The following is an 18,408-nucleotide window of genomic DNA, read 5'->3' as shown; positions in this document are numbered from 1 at the left end:
AGGACGCACATTATTTTTTTTGCCCCATCTGCCTTAAAGCGGGAGGGAGCGAACTGTGTCCCACGTAGCTGAGCACATGAACCTCCCAGCCACAACACTGCTGTTCTGAGCAAAACAATGTGATTAGAATGAATATTCCACATGAGGCTTCAATGTACACTTATACTTTTCAATTTAATCAGTTCAAGAAAATAATAGTAGAGTGGTTATCCTAACTGGAATGCACATGTCCTGCTTTGTTTGCTATATTTACATGTTTTAATTATTTGAGATTGTATGATCTCCAAATTGTTTTCGAGTTTCTGCTGATAAGATAGTTGGACAAAAATCTCACTAGCCACAAATAGCTTGTACACAATTCCACAAAACACAAAATAATCAATAATAGAAATCATTTGGAGACAAAGACGTATTTTCAGTTTTCTGTAAACACTAGACAATAGTTTCTCATAAAACTCCACCATTTTGTCCAGAGAACATTGGGGCTACTGTATTTTGAATGAAACTGTCCGTGATTTCAATTGAAAATCCATTCACTCCACTGACCTCTATTACAAAGCCATTGTCTGCATAGTGATAGACTACGTTAAATTATTGCAAGAATCTGAACAGTTTCTCTCCACTCCCCAGTTGTGAGGTTTAGCAGGAAGACTTGAGCCCGTGAGCAAAATAAAACTATTTCTTTAAACCAGAATCAAAACAATAATGAATATTTGATCAGGCTGGTGTACAGACAGCGAGCCTATGGGACGACAGGCGAGTGGAAAAGATTTGATTTGGACTAAACGCCTTGAGTCCTGTGGAAACTACTGAAAAAAAACATGGAATAAAATATTAGATGAATAGTACTTTGTCAGTGTGGGAGTGTGGCCTGCAGGCGGGCCTTGCCACTTTAAGAGACTGGCCCCACTGGCTAATCACGATAGCTGTCAAACAATAAATAGCACTTCCTTTGTGTCAGTCATCATGTTACCTATGCGCATCTACGGTCCTCTCAGTGTTTTTTCTGCATCCTCCTGCGGTACCTCTGTTAAAGCTGATAATATGTGTTCCTGTGAGGTGAAAGTGATGTGATAGGAGCTGCACTGTGGGTGCTGGAGCCATCGTCTTGCCCTTGTAAATGTGGGCTAATGACTGTAGCCCGCCTTGTTCATCTTCTTGCCCCATTAATATGGGCCTGACCTGCTAAGCCCAGTGTTGACTCTTATTCTCCCACTTGTGTCGTTTAATGGACTTGGAACTGAACTAATGAAACATACAGAACTACTTATGCATCTATCCATTCAACTAAATTAATAATGTGTAAAATAAATGTACCATTTTAAAAAAATGGAATCTTGCCTCTGTGTTATGAACAACAGACTTGTGTGACCTTTTAGTTATTTTCTGGGCTATGCTCAGTGGTGTTGTTTTGCTATACTTTAGTTATTTTATTTCTCTTAAACATCACCACTCGTCTTGCCACATCAATGTACTGATCAGCCCAAACATTAAAACTCTTTTGTAACATGTACGCTTTTGTAACATGTAGTCTTATTCACAACAAACACACACAAGTAACAACCAAGTAACATCGGGACTAACACAATGCACAATGGAGATTAAGAGGAGGTGGAGGGACAGCAGATTCAAAACATGAACCATAAAATCCTCCAGATTAGTCCTGACTGGTCTCACTCAAGATTTGATGACCCACAGCAATGCTCTGTGGTACTCACTGCTCCTGATGAGATGCCCCAGTGGCACTGAAGGATTAGTTTCCTCTGCGGGGTATTAACTGCTAACACATAACATATTTAGATCACCATGTATCATGATGCACGCATTATATGCCTCCTGTGTTGTCTCCCTGTGTGCTTTCCCCTCCCTCACCTGTCTGAGCCTGGAGCTGGGCGGAGTTCCTGGCTCCTCCCGTGTGCACCTGGAGCGCATCAGCGCAATTACCTCCACCTGCTGCGGAGCATAAGTGGAGCCAGGACCAGACACTCGGTGCGAGATCGTCTGCGTATCATCATCCTGTTCTGTGCTGGATCGTATGCGTGTCAACATCCTGCTTGCTGGACCATCCCAGCTCCAGCGCTCCCGGCTCTGCTCCGACCCTGTTTCCCAGTCCTGGTACTGTCTCGTCTTATTTTAAAAACGCTATATTCCCCAAAAACAACATATTTACATGTTTTATAAGTTTCATTTTCGTTTTGACACTCTCCCCCGAGTCCCCCGTTTCTTTGCTCCCTGCACAAAGTCACTCCCCCTTCAGAGCACTATCACAACACAATCAGCATGTATCCCACTAATGAAATTACTGTACATCGTATCAGGTATATCAAGTTGTAGGGTGCAGTTTTGTATATTCTTTTGTATATTTCTGGTGGGTGATGTACACTTGAGGACTGAGCATTGCACAGAATTTTACAGCTTACAACCATAAGTAGGTTTCCAATAGGATCCAGGAGAGGTCCCTAAATTCCTGAAACATGCATGGATGGGATCTAAAGGCATGTTTTTTGAAGAAGGAACAACTTTATAGCATGGGAGAAAGCTAAAAAAAAAGATTCTGTCCTGCCTTTAACAGTAAACCGTAGCAAAGGTGGTAGCGCTGTATTGACCTGCAGATTCACACATCTCAGAGTGGAACCATCAAGTGCTGTCGTGTGCACCTTGGCCCTTTTAGGTGACGTATTCCTTTGCCCAGATATATTTACTACTAACTGAAAATAGCTGTGGTAGAACAAACAACAGGAGAAGGTTGTAACTGGGTAACTACAAACGATCATTGAAGAGGCAGCCGGTAAGCTGATTTTACTGTCGGGCTGCAAATAGACTGCATGCTATGGAGCTGCAAATAGAGTCTGCAAATGTGCTCCATGAGATGCTGTTTTGTGCTGGTTCACACACAGTTTGGATAATAAATATTTAAAGGCAGCTTGTGATTATTTGGCAAGGAGTAAAATGTTATTCAGCTGTTAAATGTGGGTTGTATCTCTAATTGGCTATGTAGTTAAATTATTAATACTCTTGGTTCTAAATTATAATATAAAATTTGTAATATAATGTGTAATGCTATATTTTAATTATGTATTGGGCTCTTATGCAATACATCATATATTTTTTTACTGTGTTCATGTGATTGTTGTGCTATCCTTACATTATTATGTCAATTGTAATGGTTAATTGGTATTAAAATGAATTTATTTGCTGTAGGTTTCATCAATCAACACTTTTAAATGAATTAATCTTTTCTGTTATGCTATTTGCGTAATATTATAATATATTCATGGTGGTACTTCATGTGTGTTTTTCAAGGTTTTTTTTTAGCTGACAAGAGCTAAAAGAACCACAAATAAATGCAAAGTGGAAAAGTTTAAATCACCAAAAAGTGTGGGGTGCAGTGTGGTCAACGAGTCAAACACTTGTCAGGTAGAGTAGCCAAAAAATGTACTGTAAGAGTACAGTTACATTAAAATAATGTTACTCAAGTAAAATGTTAAAATGCGGTCTGATGTATTATTATCAGGCCCGAGCCTGGGACTCCGTCCCGGCGAGGGACTCATTAAAACCGCGTCCGGAGCATGGAAAATGGCAAAAATCAAGTAGTAAACACGCCCCGACATGGAAGTGAGTGGTGTCAAAAATTAGAACTTGACAAGCTCTAATTGTCACAAAAGACCCTGAGAAAAAATAACAAAAGACGACTCTGTAGCGCCACCTCAAACTTTGATTTTCATGGGGCCAATGGGAGCCCGACTCGGAAAAAAGTCAACGTAAAAGTGAAAAAATGAAAGCAGTAGGATTCCCCCGCACTGTAGCATTTTGTTTACATTTCCCTGCGGAAAAAGTTGCGTTGTATTGACCAATAGACGAGCGGCGTTTCTTCTTCATGGTTTTATGTCTCGTTTCCTTCCATGGTTTTTGGTACAGCGCCACCACATGTGAAGGATTAGACAAGCTTCTCAAAAGGTTTGGTTCGTTTGACAAAAAGCAGTGTGAAAGCAAACCGCTCCAGTTGAAAATGTTAACAATGTTTCAATTTTGGTCCCGAATTGAACCGAGTCTACTGGACTATTAGGTGTGAAAACGACCTAAATGAGGACTTCTAAATAAGGACTGAAAGTAAGACCAAACCAAGATTTAAGACTTAAATCAGGTCTAAACTAGGGTCAAAAACACTTAATACATTCTGACAGCTTTAACATTTTAGAACAGAAAATAATGTTTTACCAGAAGGACTGCGGCTTCACTTAGTTTCTTGTGATCTTCAAGCTAATCTTCATGGGTCATCCTGAAAGCATTTGATTTGGTTAAGAGCTCAACCATTTTTGTCCCTGCCTGAATACCCTCAGCATCTTCAGTGAACTTGTCTGGATACTGGCAGATCCTTTCTGGATGGCATTTTCTGTCCTTGGGCCTCTTTTCCTTCTTTTTTTTTTACTGTCCAAATAACAGATGGATGATATTCAAGATTGTTTTCCCTCATATTGATTAATCTTGATTTTCAGTTTTATTTAGTCTTTTCAAAAACAGAATTTCAAATGGCTCTTGGTATTGATTTCATGAGCAACAGTCATTTAATCTACGCCATTTCACACAGAAAATAATCCCATTTCTCCAAACCACATGCTTTTACTCACAGTGGACTGGCTGTAGACTTCAAAAACCCCAACTATTTCACTGACGATTAGACATGACTCAATTTCAATCTCTCGATCTTTGAATCTTGAAATGGAGCCTGTATTTGCTCCTGGCCCCAGCCGCCTCCGAAAGAAGCTGTGTGGAGAATCCCCTCTCCTCAGTTGCCTGCCCATGAGATAAAACAAGCAATTTCTGAAGGAAGTCCCAGAGGTCATAATATAACTGGTGAATGAATGAAGGAAAGTATAGGCCAGGTGTTTTCAAACTTTTTGAGGCAAGGGACCCCGTATCAGTCTGAAAATATCCTTAGGGTAGTGTTGTCCATGACATGCATGCATCACAGTAAAACTCAGAAATTCAAATCATCACCATCAATCATATTACAATTTTGATGACAGATTGATTTCTCACAGTCCTTATTTTATTGGTGTAGTTCTTTCCATCAACAACATTACATTTTGGGATTGTATATCATAAAAACAATTTTTGGAAGATTCCCATCACATGGCTTGGACCCCACTTTGAAAACCAGTGATTTAGAGCAAGAGTCAACAACCTTTAACACCCAAAGAGCCATTTCGACCCGGTTTGCTGAGGACAATTGTGCCATTTGACTCTGCAGCTGAAGTATGTTTTTATCAGCGCCTCAGTACCTCAACTCCAGATAATTCTTATTTCTTGACAACAACCTGGAACCAAAGCAGCATTCCTTATTTCCTTATGTCACTACCCTGTCCTCACTATGAAGTTTGGCCCCTTCATTCAAAAGCAATCACAGTAACTTAAAGAGCTGCTAAACGCCTGTGCCAGAGCTTTCTCCGCCAAAACTCAACAACAGAAGTTCTACCATGTGAGTAACAGCTTTGCAAGAGTGCAGTTTTGACGTGAAGGATTTTTCTTCACCACTTTCTCCCGATGTGGAGGGAGACTTTATGGAGCCTAGCAAATGTCGGCCCTATGAATTCAAGCCGCTTTACCTTATAGCTAAAAGGCAATATACATAATATCAAATGAGAGCAACACAAAAATAATACCCAACATTTACAAATTAGAATGTGAGCTTAGACTAACCATTATATTAGCCTATATTGACACATTTCATCATCTTCACAAACTTTTTTAAATTATCGTAACAATAAAAATAAATTCTTCAAAATTAGGCATTCATAAAAATACCTTGTTGTGTTCTAGGTAATGCAAAGATGTTAGCAGTTTGAGGCGATGAGCAGCATCACAGAGCACTTAAAGTTTGAGGCGGTGGCTCTGAACCCTGATGTGCTGCAGGCAGTCTGTGTCACTTATGTGCAGCTTTTTGGAGAAAAGGTTAGTTTCAGAAAGATTTATTCTTGTTTTTTTTTTTCTTAATCATCTAAACAACACATGTCTCCTTTCAGCCTTTACATGCACCTAGCCTATAGAAATGTGGTTTGATGGCACTGGGGATATCTTGACTCTAAAGAGTGTCAGGTAAAGTGTGTTTATTACTGCTCTCCCTTCAATACAACACGTCATAATTTAAATTTTACATATACATATAAAGTTTTTGACACATATAAAGTCCAGTTTTTGCCATTGTAGCAATAAGAAACAGACACGCTCTCTAAAGAACATTTGTTTCCTTGGTTCCCTGGACGTCTAAGGATAACTGAAAGCACTACTCTGTTTGAAGCCCTGTTCCTCAAGTTGGAATCTGAGCTTTATTTTAACACAATCTGACGAGGAAGAGCTAACTTGGTTGGAACTACAACAGGTCAGATGATATGTGCACTTAAACAACTTACTCACATATAAAATTAGTCATAAGATGAGTAACTTTAGCCAACAGTTTCTCAGTTAGTCGCTCTCACCTTTTTTTCTCACCACCTATAAATTACAGTAGAAAAAAGTCCCGTAGAGATAAAATAGGAGCAGAAATAATGATGATAATAGTGGGCTACAGATACAGGTGCACAAAACCAAGACTAAGGCCTAATTTCCTTGTGTATCCCTACGCGTTGTCGTTTATCATTTTGTATTCTTTTGTATATTTATGAATAGTGACTGTGCATGGGCTACGTAAGCTTGATTGCTGAACCTTGCGCAGGCTTGTACTGCTAACCCATCGACTGTCTAAAGAAGCGGACTAAGGGAGTGTGATGTCACCAAGCCCCGGAGCCCTAAACCTGGACCCCATTCAAGATAATGGGCCGAGCTCAATGGTGCATGTCTCTAGATTAGCCTTTAGCAACCAGGTGTGTCCGGCGGCTCTCCTGCCCAACTGAGCATGCGTAGTAGTGCTCTTCTCACACACAGGTGCACACGAGCAGTTTGGGATTAGATTGTGCTCTATGGGAAAAATACTTTCTGGGCAGGAAGGATTTTTTTCGTTGTAGTACCAATGAGTAGCCACTAATCCAACTTGAAACAGATCCAAGACAGCAATACCCTATCCAGTTATGTCACCCATAGAGATCGGCTGCAGCTAAATGAAGTTCATCAGGGCTAGCTGTTACAGGGGTGAATTTGAGGCGAGCTCCATATTTGAAATCCTGTCTGCACGGGTCATAGCAACCAAAGAGTAAATTAGGAACGAAGCTGTTGAAGGTAATATATTTTCCCACCCGCACCACTGCAGTCTATGTAATAACTGTGAGGAGGGCTTGAAAACAAATATGATTATTGAACGTTATAACATGATATCAGGCTCACAAAAGTTGATATTGCATAATGCCCCCTCTTTAAAAGACAAAATGTTCACTAATGATAAAATGATTTTATGCCATTTCTCAAACTTCTAATTCTACATTTATACATGACTTTAAAAGGTCTCTGCTGTCTACAATAGGCAGCTAACATTATCACTATTCTGTCTCTTGTCTTGTCATTAAACCTGCTCTCATTTCAGCCTAATGTATTCTAGGTCTGTAGCTCTTCCCAATAATGGCCTTGTCTTCTCCCGGCGCGGATGTTGCAGAGCTAATTTCTATTCACCCACTGAAGAAAGCCTTATCAGGGCGAGTGGTAGGACGCTCGTGTTGTACAGAAGTTTTAATGATGAAAGTGCCAGAGGCAAATGGCGACATGATACAGTGGATTTTGCAAGAGCCTCTTTGACAGACGAGACAAGAGAGAGCAGGGAGAATCAATTCCACCATGTCTGAACCTGAGGACACCAAGGGAAGGCAGCTGGAAATGTTTAATAAAGTTTTTACAATGAGAGCAAATGGTAATTATGACAAACTTATGGTAGTAGTACAACAATTTTCATCCATCAACATAAAACATTAACAAATAGGAAAATTCTCCAGCTAGGTACCCCTGACCAAGCTTGGATCTAGATCTGAAGAATTCCAGTGTTTAATTTGTGAATCCATATTTGCGGGCAAAAACAGTTACAGGAACATACACAAAGTGACACAAACATGCCATCTAATAATTAATTAGTATTTAATTAATTAATAATTAAACAGCAGGGAATACTGCTGTAAATATGTTCATGAAATTTTACAGACTTATCAAATAATTCTATAGTTTTGAGACTCTAGCAATTAGTGTTTATTTATAGGCTTTAAAATTCCTTTGTATAATTCCAATGTATAATAACCAGATTGTTTTTTTTTTTATTTATTTGTCTTATTTATTTATTTCTTAACATACATAGATCTAAAAATTTGGAGATTAAGCAAGATTCACCCAATTTGCATCCACTCAAACAATTGCATGCTCATGTTGCAGGCTGTTATAAGGCTCTTTGTAATAATTTTATTTGAGTGGATATGTCTGTTTGTTCTGTCCAAAAAATAAATTGAAAACCATGCATTTGTCATAAACTGGCTCAGGGTTTGGACACATAAATGTTTAAAAATACAAACAAAAACAGGATATTTGTTAAGAACAATGTGCAAACTCTGTTGGCTGCTTTATAGAGAGAAGATAGCCAGTCTCAGGCAGCTTTTATACCGATGGACCCGACATACAGCCAGGTGCAACTCATTTGGGAACGTGCTCCCCCTCTCTCTGCAACCTGGAAGGAATAGAGTGGAGCCAGCAGCAGCTTAGACAAAAAAATAAAAAATTTTAGCTGCAAAATAACATATTTTAGCTGCAAATATGAGGAAATGTCACATATAAGTTGTATGTAATTCTGTTTGTTACTTTGAAGGTGGTCAAAGAACAACTTTCCTTTGATAATAGTTACAGCCTCAGTTTTGACACTGTTATTTACATCAAAGTTAATAGCAATAGTTTCCTTCTGGCTGACTCAGCTCTCCTCACATCCATCCATCAAAGCCGTCTTTCCAGCAAACAGTAAATGCATCTTCTCCTCCGCCTCTCTTCTCTCTGGATAAACAGTTGCTTAATCGCACCATTCAAGCGCTCATAAAGACTTCCCCACTCCCCATTAGCGTAGCTGTAATTAGCTTTAATTAGCATCAGCAAAGACACAACAAAAGCATTATCATTTATGAATACTCAATCAGAATGCAATTACACCATCCTGATGTGCAACTTCAGGCAAGAGACTCAAAAGTCACGTTTGAAAAAGGCAGAAAGAAAAACATGTTGAAATGAGATTATTATTTTTTTCCTACTATAAAGTGCCATTATGATTTTGATCACGTTAAAACATGCTATAAACTTCTTACCCCAAGGTCTATCTGCAGTTGTATTGTTTTTCATCTGTGCATGTTTGAATAATGCTGTGCAGTTTGGGACGTACGTAAATCCCGCACTTCACTTAGAAAGTCATTAACATCACTGCACCCTATTACTCCAACCTCGATGGACTCCATGTGTAAATCTGGGTGAGGCACAGCTTTTTTTTTGTCCTGTAAGAATCAGAAATGGCTCTAGGAATGCATAAGGTAAGTGAGGAATAACTTTGTACCACTGCAAACCAAATAAACTGAACTTGGTCTGTTTTTCGCATGTGCAACAAGACTCCGCTCAGCAGGAGTTGAGCTAATGGCTAAAACGAGCTTTACGTCAGAAGCCAGTTAGCATCTGCACAACCTGCTGTTTAATGGGTCAGAGCACTTTGCTGCACTGGGAGATAAACACACTGGCTTTAATTTTCCAAAACTTGAACTTGAATCTTGAATATTGACCTTGAATATATTGAAATAACAAAACTGAAACTTGAATATTTTTATTTTAGCTTTTATATTAAATTGATGTGAACAATAAACAACAGATTAAATATTTTGGAAAGTTATGTTCTGCAGTTTCTAAGTGAAGTGAAACCTAAAAGACATATGGTTGGATCCTACTTCAAACCATAGACGGCGTAAAGAAGTGGACTAAGAGAGTGTGGCGTCACCCATAGTGTTCAGCTCCAGTCAAATGAAGCCGAATTTGGAGCCGAGTTCTATATTTTGAATCCTAAATGTGAGTATCATAGCAACCAAAGAGCCAATCCGGAGCAAAGGCTGTTGAAGGTAAAGCTCCTTCCCGCCCACACCGCTGGTTTAGCAGGAAGTGGGTACTTAGCGAGAGTGACCTCAGGAAAAGAAGGCACCTGATTTGTCCGTTACCCAGGAACCCAGGATCATGTAGAGCGGGTTAATACGTACCTTTTAAGACCAAAATGATGAGAATGACAGCAACAGTTATGAAGAGAGGGGCGACAATTTGGGTGACAGTCGATGGAGCCAGAAGTGTGTCCTTGCTTACTTCCTATTTTGAATGTAGCTGCTAGTAGGTTAGCAATGTCCATTTATATTTACAGTCTATGCTTCAGACCAGTCCATACTGTAATTTTGGTCAAGACACTTTACCCAGATTGCCTGTGTATGAGGTGTGTGGGTGAGTGAGGGCAGTAAATAATGATAATGCTTTGGATTTATATAGTGCCTGTCAAGATACCTAGAGCTTTATAGTACAGTTTAAGTTACTATAGTGGCCACAGTTGCCCTGGGGTAGACTGACAGAAGTGAGGCTGCCAGTCTGTGCCATCGTCCCCTGTGACCACGACCCGCACTCACGCACACACCACATTCATACTGGACAAGGTGGCACTGGTGTCTTGCCCAAGGACATAATAACAGGACTTGGTACGAGCGGAAATCACTCCTCCAACCACTGTGCTGCTGTTGCTACAGTTGTGGTTATAGAGGCAGCTTACATCAACAGGTGTGGGCAAAGTATGAATAATGCAACATGAAATGCTTTGAGGGCATTATCATTATCCATTTGTGGGAGCAGCCGTCTGAGCAGAAATACCCAGACTTCCCCTTCTCCACTTCCTCCAGCTCCTCAGTGGGGGTACTGAGGTGTTTCCAGGTTACAGACAGTCAGATTCTTACCAATGTCCAACCGATACTGTTTTGGTCCTCTTGACCCAGAGCTCCTGTCTATGTGGGGGTATGAACGCAGAGCTTTGCATTTTGTCTGAGGTCAGTCCTCTACACAGTCCAGTATTACAAACAGTTTTATTGATTTGTAAATATTTCAACAACTAACCACAGTTTTATGAGAGGTTTCATATACCAACAATAAAAAACTACCTAAATTAACACTTTACAGTGTTATTTTCCATGAACAAAATCAATTTGAAAACCTTCCTTGATGAGGTCTAACTTCATGTTATGAGTTTGATTAAGTTTGCATACACTATATAAAGACACATATGCTTTATTGTTTTCCCTCACTGTGAAATTAAATCAGATTAAACTTTTCCTGTTTTAGGTCAATTAGGATTACCATTATTATTTCCATTTGTTAAATGCCAGAATAATTTTTCTTCAAAGTCAGAAGTTTATATACAGTAAGATTACTATGACTTTAAACTATTTTGGAAAATCCAGATGATGATGATGACATGTCTTAGGACACTTCTGAGGAAACTGAACACATTTCAGCTCATTAGAGACAAACCTGTGAATGTATTTGAAGTTTCACCTGAAACACACTGCTTCTTTGTGTAGCATCATGGGAATGTCAAAAGAAATCAGCCAAGATATCAGGAAGAGTATTGTGGACTTGCACAAGTCAAGTTCATCCTTAAGTGCAACGTCCAGATGCCTGAAGGAGCCACGTTCATCTGTTCAAACAATTATACACAAGTAAAAACTCTATGGGAATGTCCAGCCATCATACTGCTCAGGAAGGAGACGGGTTCTGTGTCCCAGAGATGAACGTGCTTTGGTTCGAAATGTGCATATCAACCCAAGAACAAAAGCAAAAGACCTTGAGAAGCTGCTGGCTGAAGCTGGTAAGAGACACACTCTTCACAAGTGAAATGAGTACAGTACTGATATGGGCTGAAAGGCCACTCTGCAGGAATAAGACAAAAGAAACATAAATAAGACAGATTAGAGTTTGCAAATGCAAATAGGGACAAAGACCTTCATTTTTGGAGACATGTGGCCTGATGAAACCAAATTTGAACTGTTTGGCCATAATGAGCATTGTTATATTTGGTGGAAAAAGGGAGAAGCTTACAAGCCTGAGAACACCATGTCAACTGCAGGGGTAGGAGCATCATGTGGGATTATTTTGCTGAAGAAGGGAAAGCTGCACTTCACAAAATAGATGGCATCATGGGAAAAGAACATTATGTGGAAAACATTTTTTGTTTGTTTGTTTGTTTTGTTTTTGTTTTTTTCAATTGGACAGTGACTCGGAGCATACTGCCAAACTGGTTACAAAGTGGCTTAAGAACGACAAAGTGAATGTTTTAGAGTGGACATCACAAAGCCCTGATCTCAGTCCTATTGAAAATATATGGGCCGACCTGAAAAAGCAGGTGCAGCCATGTTGGTCGACAAACTTGCCTCAGTTACACCAGTTCTGTCTGGAGGAGTGGGCCAAAAATCCTGCCGGCTATTGTAAGAACCTTGCAGAAGGATACCCAAAACATTTGACACAAGACATACAGTTTAAAGACAATGGGACCAAATACTAACAAAATGTATGCAAACTACTGACTTTGAAGAAAGTAATGAAAAATGGTCTAAAAAGAAATCTGTCTGTCATTATTTTTGACAAATTACCAAATAGAAATAATTTTGTTTAATCCTAATTGATCTAAAACAGGAAACGTTTAGTCCAATTTCATGTCTAACAGTGAGAAAAACAAACAAACAAACAAACAAAAATTAACATTTTAATTGTTAACAAAGTGGTAAATTAGTATGTTAGTTAATGGTTATTCAGGTATTAGGTCATGTTTAAGCACTTTTTAATACCATATTAGTATAAAAGTCAAGTAACATCCGTACAATGCTAAAGACAGCGAACAAGAGTATCAATAGAAGAAGTTAACGGCTGAATAGTTGTTATCCATTTTCTTCTGCTGATCCGGGGCTGGGTCACAGGAGGAGCAGTCTAAACAGGCACTCACAGACTTCCCTCACACCCGAGACTTCCTCCAGCTCCTCCAGTGTGACCCCAAGCTGTTTCCAGGTCAACCAAGAGACAGTCCCTCCAGAGTGCCCTGCGTTAAAACTGTCATACAGAATAAAACATGAATATCCACTTAATAAACACTAACAAAGCTCAAATTAGCTACTTAGTGTGTCTAGTACTAGTTAGCCATTAATATGTGGTCACTATACTAAAGTGGCCAAACATCCTTTTCCAAACCTGATCTTGTTTGATCTCAGAAGCTAAACAAGTCTGGGACCTCTAGGAATCCCACATGCCACAGTGGGACACCAGTGGCAAAAATTGTTGGTGTGTCCTGAGGCAAAGTACTTCACCCACATTGCCTAGTAGAATGTGGTGTGTGTGTGTTACAGTTTGAAAAATACACATAATACATAATTGCACTTTTTCTGACAAGCATTGCGATTAGATTTGTGATTGTTTTAATAATAGGATTTTGTTCAAAGTTTACATTTTAAATGCGTGCAAAAGAATCAACAAGAAAATTTGTTCAGTTTTTAAGCAGAATAAGACAGAATATTTTTGTTGTTTGTGCAGGGAATTATGGCATTAGCTCACAATAGAATTACTTGCTTACAAAAACATTACTTAGTTGAACTAGTGATTTGCAGTTAGATTAGACCGGTCCATTTCCTGGAGTCTGCTGCATTTAATTGGTCACTGTGGGTCTTATGCTGACCTCTGCCTGCTCTCTGGTCTGCCCTGGGTCCAGATGGTGCAGTTCCAAGCCCGGTTATAGTCCTGGTCTAAGGTTAGAGTCTTTAACATGGGCAGCAGCAGACCTCAGCTTTGCTCGGCACAGTGAGGGAACAGACAGGAGACAGCGGCAGAGCTCCCCCTGCTGGACACAAGAGGTACAGAAAGATAGATTCAATACTGTATCAGGTCATCTTTTAGCATTATTGCCAATTTATTATTATTTAAATCATGTTTTTTGGCATATTGTATTAAAATATAATAAACAGAGATCATTATTTTAGATGTTTTGCATTGTAAACATTGTAAAACTATTTAAATGAAACTTTGTGAAAAATGTTTAGAAGGTAAGTGTTTTGAGCATTTGTGGACAGGAAACATGTCTGTGCTTTTCTCTCAACTGAATGTAACAAAAGTTTGATTTTTCAGATTGTTCTGCTTTTGTGATTTCACTTTCAGTTTAGAGCCATCCCAGATTGGTAATGTGTAGAGCTCAAATCACACATACACACATGAATCTGGTGTGAGCCAGGTTAAGTCTGGGGGCTTTTTGGAGATTTACTAGTTTTTGGAGATTTACTAGTATTTACCAGTTTATACAAATTTACAGATTTAAGTATGATTGGAGTCTTAAATAAAATACATTTTTTTAAAAATCTTAAAACAAACTATGTTACATTTTCAATGTATAATACTCCTCAGTTTTTGTCTATTTAACACTAAAATAATGTTTGATACCATTTACTGATGACAATGACAGTCAAGGAATGTTATGAAATACAATTTTAGCCTAAAACATGGCACATACTGAGAACTGGAACCAAAATGTAATCGTCCAGGTTTTAATTGCTGTGTAGGAACTCTATTGCATATGAGTACTGAAGGCATTTCATTGTGTTACATGTTGAGCACTTCTCTGGCAAATACCATTCAGCAACAAATGTGTTTTTTGTACCAATTTACAACGTACAAATGACAAAACTTGAAGCTATCATCTTCTCTCTGCTCTTTTGCTGTAAAATGCCAGCAGCTGCTGCCATTCACCAACTTAGTGGCCCAGTTTACATTTTGCTTATTGCACTTTCTATTTCTGAGTCACCTCAAAGTACAACAGCAGGTAGATTAAGTCAGTGCTAAAAACACATTTACAATACTAGTCAAAAGTCTGGACAGCCCTTCTCATTCAGTGTTTTCTCCTCTTTGTACATTGTAAATACATATTGAAGACAAATATATGAAGCAAGATGTATAGGATTATTAGCAAATAAGTTTAAAAAGTTTAATAGCTCTTAATATGTTTAATATTTAGACCCAGATTCCAAAAGTATAACAACCCTTTGCATTGTCTGTATAAGAATAAACAAGAATATACAGGAAAGTATAAAATGGTAATAACGAGTCCAAATAGGTCTTTTCCCACAAATATGTCTTTTTAAAAACCTTCACACTTTGTGATGCCCTCAGGGAAAAGTGTGGTGGGATATGAGTCACTGCTTATTCAGGTAAAAAAACATGAAAACAGAGGTGTACAGCTCTGTGCTCCAAAATCCACTGCATCCGGATGGACAAGAAGGAGATCCAAAGATCATTATGGACATACTCTGTTTAATCCTGAATTCCTAAAAGAAGAAACCCCAGAGACTTTCAAAGAAAAGTGTCAAAGGTTGGAAGATATTTACAGATGAGAACAGGCTAGAGTGGCAAGAGAGCTGTTAAAATGGACGATTCAAATCTTGGCGACTGCATTCAGGCTGCTAACTTTTCATAGAAGATATATTCTCTTGAGCCTTAAATTTATTCACAAACACACTGAGCATTTAACTCACATTAAAGTATTTACAATTCAATTGTGGGGCAAGCTATGGATTAATTGTGGCAGTGATTGAGTTTTTTCAGGGATAAAAAAAAAATAAAAAAATCCTTTAAACCCGAAGTACAGTCTTATCCATCATGTTGAAGATGAACATCCCAGTAGTCCAGTTATAAACATCCCACTCCAAAGAGAAAGGGAGCAGCGTCATCTTCAGTGCTGAGGTAAGATCTGCAATAGTGTTGTTTGTACTGTTAGAAAATGGATATTTGGCTCTTACTCAGCCTTGACTCAGACTCGAGTGCACCCGACGCAGCTGTGACTGCTGTGTCAGAGTGCTTTTGGCCTGTTCATAAAAATAAGCAAAACTCAATGTCCTCAATATACTTGTAGCCCATATTTAATGATGGCTTTGATAAAATGTGCTCTTAAGCCCCAAAAGGTTTGACTAGTATAATAATTTATGTTTTGCTTTTTTACTGCAATTTTAATGTAGTGAGTGCTTTTGATTTGAGAATGTGGCAGTAATTTTATATGAAGAGCTGGTGTATGAGACAGTAATACAGCAGAATTACAATTTTCATCATTTTTTTTCAATGGTAAATATGATGAATGGTCCAAGCAATATGTTACAGTGAAACAGGTCAGGTTTGTTTGTAGGGCAGACCTGTTGATAAAGGCAAGCCACTTCTTTGGACAAACTAGTGGCCCATGTACTGCACGGTGCAGTGTGATAGGCCTCATAGCTACAAACCTCTCCCATGCCTTTAGACTTGCTGCTCCTCCCGAACACACACATCATTGGACATTGAACTCATAAACACAACTGTGGACTGTATACACAATTTAAGCAGGCAGTGGATTTAGCGTGGTACAGATACATCCATCATAGGGTTGTTATATGATTAATTTGTTTTATTAATATAATGTTTGATCAAATTCGTGACTGAACCAGATTCATTTTTGAAGTTACCTTGAATGTAAATTTAGATGAATGCACACAGGTAAGAACTGGTGACTTGAAACAAATGGTGGTTACTAAGAAGTGTGTACCAAAAGATCATTTTTATCTAACAATGTTGACCTTTTACCTTTTTTTTCTACACAAGGCGCAATTTAGTAACATTAAGCCTTTGAGTCTCATTCACATCATTGTTCTTCCAAGTACTCACTGTTCTTCCAACTACTCAAACCTTCTAGTCCAAGTTTTCCACCTTCTAGACACAGTTAACATCAAGGAACCACTCACTCATTCACACACTTTCGCAAACAGTGGGGGCGAGGGGGGTTAAGTGTCCTGCCCAAGAGCGACAGAGCGACAACATTCCTCTATGTGAGCTGGAATCGCACCGCCAACTTGTGTGTCAGTGGATCTCACCTCTATGCCAATGACGTTTATGTCGAGAGCAGGATTTGAACTGCCAAACTTCAGATCAGTGGACAAACCTTCTACCAACTAAGCTAACGTCACTCCCAAATCATTTAAAGTACAGTCGGAGTACATTTTGGTTTAAATTCATATTGCTACTACAACAAGAATACTACATACTGGTCCGAACCCAGGTGCTGTTGTGACTGTAATCCCCCTTTAATACTTAGAAGGGTTATTTGTGAGCGTATCCAACCGACATTTGTCACAAGGCTGTCTGTACTTTTTGCAATATCAGCTCAGATTTATGCCTATAATAGTATCTATTTGTAAAAGGATGTCCATAAAGGATGTTAAATCGCAGGTGTAACAAGAAACTGAGAGTCGACCTGAGAGAGGTAAGCAGTCTCCGCTAATGTGTCCTAATCCATGTAGTGTTTGTTATTAGGTTTGTGCTAGTGAGATAATCTGGTCCAGAGGGACAGTCTGCTACAATTGGCAGTTAAAAGGAATGATGTTTAAGATGATATATGGTTATGGTTAAGGTTAGGAATAAGAAATGGTTAAGGTTGGGATTAGAAAATGGTTAGGTTATGGTTGGTTAAGATTATGAACAGCGTTTAATAGCTGACTTTGTTACATCAAACCTAACTATCTAGCACTAAGATAGTTAAGTAACATGAGGCAATATCACGTTAAAATGCTAAACATAGTGAGTACTTATATGGAAAAATGTCAAATATTGATAAATTGAGATAAATGCAGGTATATCTTTTCGACAAGCTTGCTTCATTTAGGTGGAGCTGTCGTTTTTATATATACCGGCACATGATCTCGACAAAACACCGGCTCCATTGACCAGCTGTATCTGAGATGGTTAGATGAGCAAAAGGTCACTCACAAAATGATGGCAGTTTAATCGTGCAAAAGTTCAACAGATACCAGCTCTGACCAGTGCACCAATGAGTTGTTCAGGCAAAACGCTTGACTGAAGTGGTTTGTGTGTGTGAGGGGGTGTGTGGGGGTGTGTGTGTGTGTGTGATGTGAGACAGGCCTCTCCTTGACAATGTTTAAATCCAGACTTCAAAAGGTTCTGTTTAGCCGTGCATATGACTGAAAGGTTTTTATTCTGCACTCTTCTCTTTTAATGTTAACTTCATGATGATTATTTATGATTATTTATGTTTTGTTTTGTTGTATTGTGATTTTAATTTCTTAATCTGTAAAGCATTGAATTACTTTGTGAACAAATTGCGCTGTACAAATAAACTTGCCTTGCCTTCAAGCCACGTTGCAATGCTGTTACCTCATCAAAAGCAGACCTGGAGTTGTGTTTTGCTTCATTCGCACATGGTTGAGTAATCATTTATTATTAGTCCGTCTACATCTCCAAAGCTCAAAATGTTCTTTTCTGCCTTGTGATGTCATGAAGAGGTCATTTTCAAGCTACTTTTTACTTTTTGTTCAGTAGAAATGGGCAATTTCAGGGCTAAAATCATCCAGATGATTCTAGTGAAGGTGTATGGAGTTTAAAAAC

This window comes from Periophthalmus magnuspinnatus, chromosome 4 (assembly GCF_009829125.3).
Source record: "Periophthalmus magnuspinnatus isolate fPerMag1 chromosome 4, fPerMag1.2.pri, whole genome shotgun sequence".
In the NCBI taxonomy this organism is placed as follows: domain Eukaryota; kingdom Metazoa; phylum Chordata; class Actinopteri; order Gobiiformes; family Gobiidae; genus Periophthalmus; species Periophthalmus magnuspinnatus.
The sequence above is the reverse complement of the archived record's forward strand: the minus strand, read 5'-3'. Positions refer to the sequence as shown.